Source organism: Montipora capricornis, chromosome 2 (assembly GCF_036669925.1).
Source record: "Montipora capricornis isolate CH-2021 chromosome 2, ASM3666992v2, whole genome shotgun sequence".
In the NCBI taxonomy this organism is placed as follows: Eukaryota; Metazoa; Cnidaria; class Anthozoa; order Scleractinia; family Acroporidae; genus Montipora; species Montipora capricornis.
Window position 1 is genome coordinate 11,982,257 of NC_090884.1, and position 10,000 is coordinate 11,992,256.

Sequence of the window (10,000 nt, forward strand, 5' to 3'; positions counted from 1 at the left end):
TGTGCGCCGGCGCCCCGTCCTGCACAAAGCTCATTTTCTTCTTTGAGCTAAACGGCTTTCTTTTCGTCGGTTCGTCTGTAACGTGCCGCCTTGAGATTAACGGTTTCACTTCTGTTTTCTAGAATTTCTTTGATTGAGTGCTTGGAGATTAAGGTCAGGCCACTAATTTTACGAGAACTCATTGCGATTACATGTTTATAACATGAGGGCAAAATTTTCTTGTCACTGTCGAGGCATATCGAAAACCAGTTGAGCAAACGGATTAAAAAGCATTTGTTCGATCGCATTTTAGAGCAAAACAAACAAACAAATCAACTTCTTTATGTCCAAAGGAGTACAGATAATTGTTATTTAATTCCAGTTGACAATAACCGAATAAACCACTTTTTGAAAATAACAAACGGTTTATTGCCCAAGGAAATAATTTGTGGAGTAACTTCTTCCACTAAGTATGAGCTATTACTAGTATTCTGTTTTGTCGTTGTCGTTCTCTTTCGCTCTCCTTTCATGGTTTTCCAGGCATCATGTAACCTTATCAGAGCTTCTAAAGATATGCCAAAAATTGCAATACAGAGAAAAAAGCAGCTCTAAGCAAATTAAAAATAAACACTCAGCTTTAAGTTTATATCTCTCCGATGCTTGACTTAAATAGCTGCGTAGCCGCCAGTGTGGACCACAGCTATCTGTCATGATATGTCAAACTGGATTGAAACCAGCGAAAAATGCAGAAAGAAAACATTTTCCAAACCTATTTTCCACTTGAACACGAAAAGCGTTGACTATGTAAGAACTATAGTTGACGTAGTATTACCGTGTAGCTGTGTCGAGCCACAGAAATCGTGCAAAAAATGAAGCCTCGCTTATGTTTAGGTGAGTTAACCTGGGTTGACCCTGCGGAGCTCCGCTATTATTATCCTGAGAATGTTCTGTTTCCCATCTTATCCACAAAGTAATGTCACCATTTCCTCGCTGCCAAAGGCTTCCTGTAGGGTGGTCAGCACCATACAAGTTTTGAAGTGGTTCTATTCTCTTCAATTCACTGACTAACAATGCACAAGAGACTAAGTCTGTTGATTTTAAAACTCCAACCTTTTGTTGGCATGAAATATAAATTACATTAGGAAATGTTGACAACTGTACATACCAACATGAAGACGTCACTCTGAATTCAAAATAGACCGTAAAATTTACTGACAAACAACCGTCAACTGACAAAGTTTAAATTGAGGGGATGTGTAGATTCAGTTCTCAAGTGACTAGAAATACCAGAACTAAGATAGGTGTGAAAGCATTAAATCGTGACAGGCGATTACCTATAAAGTAGCGAGTGAGATAGTGGCGTTTCTCGGCTCCAAAACTATCCTGAAGGCCAGAGAAACAAGAAAGGCGAAGGCTAACGCACTTTACCCGGAAATCCACAACATCATTGTTAAACCCCCAGATGCGACGGGAGCACGACAGCGCTTGCGGCTAAAGTTTTTTATGACTTTTATCTTACCCTTTCAAAAAAAGGTCCACACAAGGCGATCAAAGCGCTCACACACCCTTAGCAACGTGCCAAAAGCGACTGGCCCCGAGAACATTAACTATCATCGGGCGACCGATGAATGCCGGGACAATTCCCTCTGCTTCCATAAATTCAAAACCGTCTCGAGTTTATCGAGCTTACTCTTCCAATTGTCAAATTTGACCGAGACTAAACCGTTGGAGAAATACAACTCCAAAATCCAAATCTTGGGCACCCATTTTAGGCCGAAAGGAGTGACCTCATTCACCCTCCACCTACCGAGCCACATAGCCTCGGACTTGGAGGTGTTGAGCTCGGCACCCGAGCCACGTTCATACTTGTCTACAACACGCAAGAGGCGACAGAGAGAAACCTCGTCCTTAACAAAAATGGTCGCATCGTTGGCGTATTGAGATACTAGAAACTGAAGACCCTCGGCTCCAGGGAGCCGAAAAGCCTCAATACCCAGACACTTCCTGATCTGGGTTGACAAAATCTCCGACACCAGGGCATACAAAAGGGGAGACAGTGGACAGCCCTGCCTCACTCCTCGCTCAAGAAAAACAAGCGCAGAAAGGCGTCCATTGCAAATGATACGAGAAAAAAACTGAATTATAAAACAGCCCGACCCACCGACAAAAGGATGGGCCGAAGCCAAAACGAGACAAAACACGCATCAGAAACTCATGATTGACACGCTAGAAAGCGTAACCAAAATGCGCGCTTCGTTGGTTTTGTCAATCATATCGAGCGTATCACAAACTAACTGTAGATTAGAGAAAATAGACCTACCCACCACCCCACACGTTTGATCGCGGTGAACTAAGGAGCTCATCACCGGTTCCAAACGCTCCTTAGTAACCTTAGAGGCCAACTTGTAATCAGAGTTCAACAAGGATATTGGGCGGCAGTTCTTGGGGAGCCGCTTATCGTCCTTCTTGTACAGAAAGCGCAAAATACCCTCCTTGTGACTCTTAGACAGAAGCCCGAGGCGATAATTATCATTCAAAACATCCACAAGAACATCAACCAGGTCATCCCAGAAAGCGAGATAAAACTCCGTGGGGAGCCCATCAGAGCCAGGGTCTGAAGGCTCCTAAGAGCCGAGGAGAGCTCATCCTCGCTCGCCCTCGCAGCTGTCACGCTCAGCATCGGACGGGAACATCTCCAAATCGCATCGCATCGGAATATCTAGCGTATTTAAAATGGCACTCAACTCGGGACGCCTGGTGACGAGTATAATAAGTTCTGGAGGGAGGGGAGTCCCAAATTGCTAAAAACAAAACTCACTGAGCAATCTGGGACTTCCCTGCCTCCAGGGGGACTTATTATACTCGTCACCAGGCGTCCCGAGTTGAGTGCCATTTTGAAATGGGCACTGCGAGGACAACAGTTTCTGAACGCCATTTTAGCAGGTTAACTTACAAGTTCTACGGAGTCTGGTGGCTTCGTGTTGCTACCTGGAGATGCTTCAGTGGATTCATGGTTTAGAAAATTTCGTGTTCCACGAGCCTGGCGGGTTTATTTAGCGACTGGATTCGATTTTCGTGAAAAAAAAACCTGCTTGTATTGGGTCGATTGGAGTCCCGACGCTGGCTTCCGTCTCCTACCTTGTCACTATACTATGAAGGAAGGTGAACGGGGACAGCTCACCACATGGTAAGTTTTATCGATTTTTATTTCCATTTTCTAGCAAATTTTCAGACCTAAACTTCGCCTCATATGTTCTCTATATTTATTTATGTGGCACACACAGTGAGCCTGGGTTACCTGTGGCGGCACGTGCTGCAAAGTTCCCTCATCAGTAACCGAAACAGTCTGCCTAGCATTGGATTCTGTAGTTTCCACACATTGCTCAACGTACAATGGGAAAAGCTTAGCATGACCCTTTGGAACTTTTTTTCCCCTCTTCCCTTTATTTACACATATACAATGGGCTGTGTAGAGAAATAGAGCGTAAGGCGCACTGACCTTATGGTATGTTCAGATGATGTTATTAAGTTTAAAACAAATTACTTAGTCGCGACAACAGTAGAACGACTATACTATATACATGAACGGTAAGAGAAATATAGTATACATATAAGTTGAATCGTTAGTCTCCCACGGGGAACGCGGTAAAATGTCAAGTGAGGACCGAGGAAAGAAAAGGAAAGAAACTTTATTTAAGTGTCTAGTAGATTTAGCGCTGGAGCACTAATTGGGGACACTGTAAAGTGAAATTAACAATTAACACAACAAGTCAAATGTTGGTTTTTTTGAGGGGAGGGGAAACCGGAGTACCCGGAGAAAACCTCTCGGTGCTGAATAGAGAACCAACAAACTCAACCCAAATGTGACGCCGAGTCGAGGAATCGAACCTGAGCCATATTGGCGGGAGGCGAGTGCTCTCACCACTGCGCCATCCCTGCACCCTGAGGGTCTTATTGTCTATTCTGCACAATAGTTGTTTGTGTCCCCAGGTCTCAACAAAATCTGGTACAGGCGTAAAGTTGAAGACCGCATAAAGGCGTTGGCGAAACGCGGTGTTTGATTTTATTTACAACATTTTGTGGGCTGGACGCCCAGCCTTCGAAAGTATAAAGGTTTCTCGCCGCCTAGAATGCGTTCAGCGTGAGGTTAAAGAGAAAAATAGAGGCCGTGTTTAAAGAGCACTAAAGGCGGTGAAAAGCCGAGAGGAGAGGAGTAAAGCTGATTGACTAAAGAGATTTCCATGCCCAAACTCTAGGCGCAATTCACAGAAGATGTGAGAACAGGATTCGATTTCGCTGCATAAAGCGCAGTGCTCGCTCACGCCCATCTGTTGCCAGCGGTGTAAATAAACCCTGGATTTAATTATTCCATGAGCGACAAGCCAGGCAATATCGGCTTCCCAGTTCGTACTCAGACCCCCATAAATCTGGGGCCAAATGGTTTTCTAAGGTAAACGTGTTTTAAACTGTTTTTCCCAAGCAGATGTGCTGTGCAGCCACTTGGGCGAAGGGAGTGCGAGTTTCGAGTAGAGGGTTTCGACTTTGTAGTCAGGCAGTAGGGTGAGATCGATATGTAATCAATCGACTGCTGCAAGGAGGTTTTGGAAATACCGGGGCGGAGAACCCCAAGATATTTCGGGCAGAGATTACACCGGAGAAAAGACCAACTTTTCACCCGGCTACTTAAGGCAAAGCCAATCCAATAAAAGGCCAGGGAAACCCACTTCGCTTGATAGGTAGGATCACCAATGCGGGGAACCCAGCGTAGTTGTAGAGCGGTAGCTTTTTCAGCCGGGTTAATCACTTCAAGGCCGCCAAGAGAGAAAGGGAGTTGACAAGTCTCACATTTAACCTGCTCTGTCTTGCGGTTCCACAGAAAGGCATAAATAGCTCTAGTGACCCTTGTGTGGGTGTAGTCCAGCATAGGGAGGACCGTGGCTGTGAACCAGAGTGCCGAGGCGCCGATAGAATTAATGATTAGGGATTTACCTTTTAGTGAGAGCGTGCGTGATTTCCAGTGGTTAAGGCGCTTTTCTTGTCTTATTACACGGTTATCCTAGTTAGCGAGATCAAGGTTAGACGTGCCAAAATACAACCCAAGGATTTTAAGAGCGTCTTTCTGATGCCGAAAAGGATCGGATCCATCCGTTGAATATTCTTCCTGAGCGTCCTTGTACGGCTCACTTTGTCCTTCCTGCCAAAGATACGACTTTGTCTCAAGTCTTCACTGATTTTAAGAATTGCGGCATTCGTGCGGCTGGTGTTAGGTGTTTGCAGCGCAGTCCCAGTGGTTTTGCATCCGTAACGTTTTCTACGTCCGAGTATGGTGATTGTTTTCTTCGTAAGTCCTCGTTCATCTCTCGTCGAGCTCGTCGTAATTCTTCGTCGTTCACTTTCGTGGTAGTCTATGACGCCCCTTATGAGCTCCTGAATGAAGCCCTTTCTCATCGTCTAAGCCATTATGGCTCTGTTCATGGAATTCGTCAGTGTGGCCTCCAGGGTTATGATGGCATCCAAAGTGATACACGTGTGTGTGGCTAGAATGGAGTTGTCGGAGTCAGTTCCTTCATTCATGCGTTTTGGCAGGAAGCTCCTTAAGATTAAGCACGAAGGTCAAGTCCCCACCTGCCGTAAGTGTCATTTGCCAGACCATGTTGCCAGAGCGTGTCCTAATGTTGTTTGTTTCAACTGTGACCAGCTGGGTCACACCTTCAGTGACTGTACCGAAGATACTAAATGCAGCATCTGTAAGGAGGATGGTCATCATTCCATTGATTGTCGCATGTCCTGGTGGCGTCGCCCTGCCTTGGCTGACATTGACGTTCCTGCTCCTGATTCACCTCCTGTGTCCCATCCTTCGCACCCTTCTACTGATGTGCCTCCTGTCGGTTCTCCAACTCCTTCTGATGTTTCTGAACGCCCGCCGCCTGTTCGCTCGTCTCAGCCTTTGTCCGATGATTCTTCTTAAGGTTACGACCCTAGCTACACAGAGCGAAGGAAACAGAGAATCTGCTGACACTGTCTCGGCCACCTTGAAGTGTTATCGATGTTTTCGACCACATGCAATTTGGCAGTGTGAGACCTTTAAGAGTGCATCTTACGAAGATCGATTGCGAACCGTACATCAGAAAAAACTCTGTGGAAGCTGACTTACCCATGGATACTTTTCCAGATCTTGCCCGAAGGGATTTTTTTTTGTCGGAAGCTAGGACGTTGGAAGAAGTATCATTTCCTTCTTCACCCTCCTGATGGTGAAGAGACCGAAGCCCCTGCAGTAGAACGTGACAGTGTTAATCAGCAACGGGATTTATTCGAGACCCGAGCTTGGTCTGTGGAACAGCCACAACACTCGCTGAGTCCAGCCCCTCCTCAGTTACCGAATCCAGTAGTGGCAGTATCAAGAGATTCCACTGCAGTTGAAACGTCAACCAGTAGTTGGCCAAGGGTATGCTTAAAGGTCGTCCCAGTGAGAGACAGTGGATTAGGTAGTGACAAGCAGCTTACGACATACACCTTCCTGGACAGTGGGTCAGACACTACACTCTGCTTAGAAAGTCTGGTTCAAGAACTTAGTCTTGAAAGTGAGCCAGCCTATTTCACCCTTTTAACAGTTACTTATTAAGGAAATGAACGAGGTCACCGAACTCGCTTGAATATAGAAGCACTTGACGCGGGGAAAACGAAGTTTGCTCTTGATCAAGTTCTGACATTGAACGGCCTGCCCATTGGAGAAAGGCATTTGCTAGCAATAGAGAATTAAAGAGCTGGCCACACCTCGATGGCGTCAGTGTTTTCGAAATAGAAGAACATCGAGTCTCCATCCTTATCGATGACAATTCGGAGATCAGAAGAGGAGCTAGGCGCCAGCCCTATGCGGTGACTACTCCCTTGGGATGGACGGTGTATGGTCCAATGTGTGAACCTAACAACGTTCATTGTTGGCCTGAAGTTGCCCACATACACGCATTTGTGGTGCTATGTATATCTTTAAAAAATAAGCGCACGCAAAATGACCGAGCTTGCAGGATTTGAGCATCATTGAGCTTGGTAATTGTTCGCGCGCGAATGTAGAGGGAATGTAACTTTCAGCGCGTTTGTGCTTCGGAGAACAGTAATTGGAAAGGCAGCTAAGTATTTAATACTTTTAAGAGATTTCGCTTTGTGCACGTAAATTTAAAAGAATTCATGAGTCATTGGTGCATTTCGATCCTTCACATTACACTCTAATCAGTTAAGTCTGTTTATAGTTAATCGAGGAACTGGATCTCCATGCATTAACTATGGTCTGTTGAAATATAAGTGCTACACGGCGAACGTTTGTAAAAACGTAACCCTTCCTTGTACTTGTACATGTTCATTGCCGTGCTTTTTTAAGATCTTCAGTTCCCGTCTGACCTTGTAGCTCAGTCGGTAGAGCAGCGGTGATCTAACCCGAAGATCGTGGGTTCAATTCCCACCCTGGTCAGAATTTTTCTCTGTCCTTGTGTGGGCCCATTTCCATTAGTAGGGCTAACGCTCACATGGTTCATATGCATGGAGTACAAAACTAGCACTTCACATGACAATCTTAGAAATAATCGATTACCCTTCTTTAGAAACATTCTAATCTACTCACTAGTTAAGGTTTGAGATGGCGAAACGTTGTCGGCCTCCCCTAAGCTATCATAAAAGCCTTCAAAATACCTATCACGCTAGCCGTACTTTTATTTTTCCCATGATGAATACTCGCAACTAAACTGTCCTTCGGGTAACTTAAGACAGTTTATTTCGTATTTAAAACATCTCTGGAGTGGAGTATTCGTCAAAACAACTGGTGTACTCAAAGTAAGACAATTATTCGTTCTTAAAACCAGACAATTACTTTTGCTAGTACATTTTTTGTTCCTGTAAGTCAACTATTGACATCTCCTCACGCTTTCGGACAATGTTTGACCAACGCGCTCACGTCCTATCCAAGAGGAAAGATAATTTCTTTCAAATAATCAAACACTATCTCCCACTCGTGGCAAATATCTCTTATTTCCACACGCCTTCTCCATTGTATCTTGTATCTTGAATCTCCGGATTACCCACAATTTGCGGGTCAATCGGGGGTTCAACGAGCTCTGAAAGAGCTCCCGGTCTTTAAGGGTCGATTTACAAGGTACGATTTTTCTCGTATGCGACAAACTAACGACAGGCCTACAACTCGTTTACGATTGTCGCGTACGTCAGAAATAATGTCGTACCATTTAAAAACATGTTTTAAAACGCTGCGACAAGTCATGTCGAAGGCCTGTCGTACGCTTCATTCATGTCACGTGCGCCAAAAATCGGACCGTGTAAATCGACCCTAACAGGTTTATTTGACAACCACGGCATGAGGTCGGCAAGTTGGTCTGACAACTGGTACTCACTGCGGTATTAAAATTCGCGGTAGTCATGAATGTTTCGAATGAATGATTTTTCATTAATGGCTTTTGTTTCGTATGACAGGTCTATTGTTATTCAGTGATGGGCTGAAAACAGTAGCTCACTCGACGAGAACGCGCCATTTTCAAATGGAGCCACGACTTCCAATTTTCAAACTTAAAGGGATAAAGGTTCCTGTAATTAAAACGGCTTTTGATCCATCTAAACCCCGTCTAGTATTTGCCATGCGAGCAAATTGGGAAGGCAGTCAACATTTCGAGAAAATCGCACCTGAAAATGAACTTTATACTAAAATTACCGAATTTAGTGCATTTTCAAGTGGAAAGAGATAGGCCTTATACTTGTCCAATATCATTCGTATTAAGCGCAAATGATAGATATATCATTGATCTTGAAACGCCGTGCTTGGAAGTTAAGATTAGCATTTTGGGGAACCAAGGAAGTGGCTTTTTTGCAGTCTGGCCGGTCAAAGTTGGCCTATTCTTCTCTAACTGAAAAATTTTTAAAACGAAATCGTATTCAAATTTGCCGGGCAACCGGTTATAAATAATTAATGATCTCTCGTCATTCTGCGCGATGGACACTTTCAACACAGTTGTTAACAACAAATCTCAGCCAGAGACTCGGAAAGGCATCCTGTCTTCAAGTGCTACGATTTACGATCCCCTTGGTTTGGTTGGTACCCTAATTCTGCCTGGAAAGGGAAATTAAACAAGAAATATGCAGATTGAACTGCGATTGGAACGACAGGCTCCCTGGCAAATTGTCAGTGAAGTGGAGAGATTGGAAGAGAGGACTTGCCAGCCTTACCAGTTACAGTATCCCTCGATCCTTTACTCCTCCAGGTTTTGGAGAGGGAGAAAGAGCTGAACTCCATCATTTTGCAGATGCTTCCGAATAACATGGATATGGAACAGAACGTACGGATCGTCAACTTTTCTGCTCAGCCGCAAGGGGACTAAATGCATGGCTTGACGTTAGTTCCACTAATGAGATGTCTTTTTCAGTCCGTATACGTGCCGACTAGGCGTTTTACGATCCGTGCAAACCGTATGCTGAATTTGCAGACCGTACCAGTTTGTGTATATTGGAGTCCTAGCAATCTGGAGGAAGGGAACTGGAGACCGCGATCAAGAATCCTCTGAACTCATGAAGGCAGAGGTCTCTTTCGCGTCCGGATCGAATCGGAATTTGGCACTGTTGGTTTTTGAGGAGAGGGGAAAACCGGAGTACCTGGATAAAAACCTCTCGGAGCAAGGAGACTCAACCCACATATGTCGCCGGGATCGGAAATCGAACCCGGGACACTTTTTTGGGAGGCGAGTGCTCCCACCGCTGCGCCACCACTGCGCCACCCCTGCTCCCTATGATTACAGAGCTATGATTTCGTTCTGTAACCATCTAGCAGTTGATCTGCTGGAGTGATTTATTTCTGGTAATTTCATATTTGTAGTAGATTATTGAGATAGATATTACCAAGTCAACCACGCTTGACAATATCACTTGTATCACTTATGTTACAAGATGTCATAATTACTCACGGCTTTCCGTGTCCTGTAAAAGAGCACCAAGGAGCAGTTTTTTACGAAAACTCCAACTTGTTGGCTCA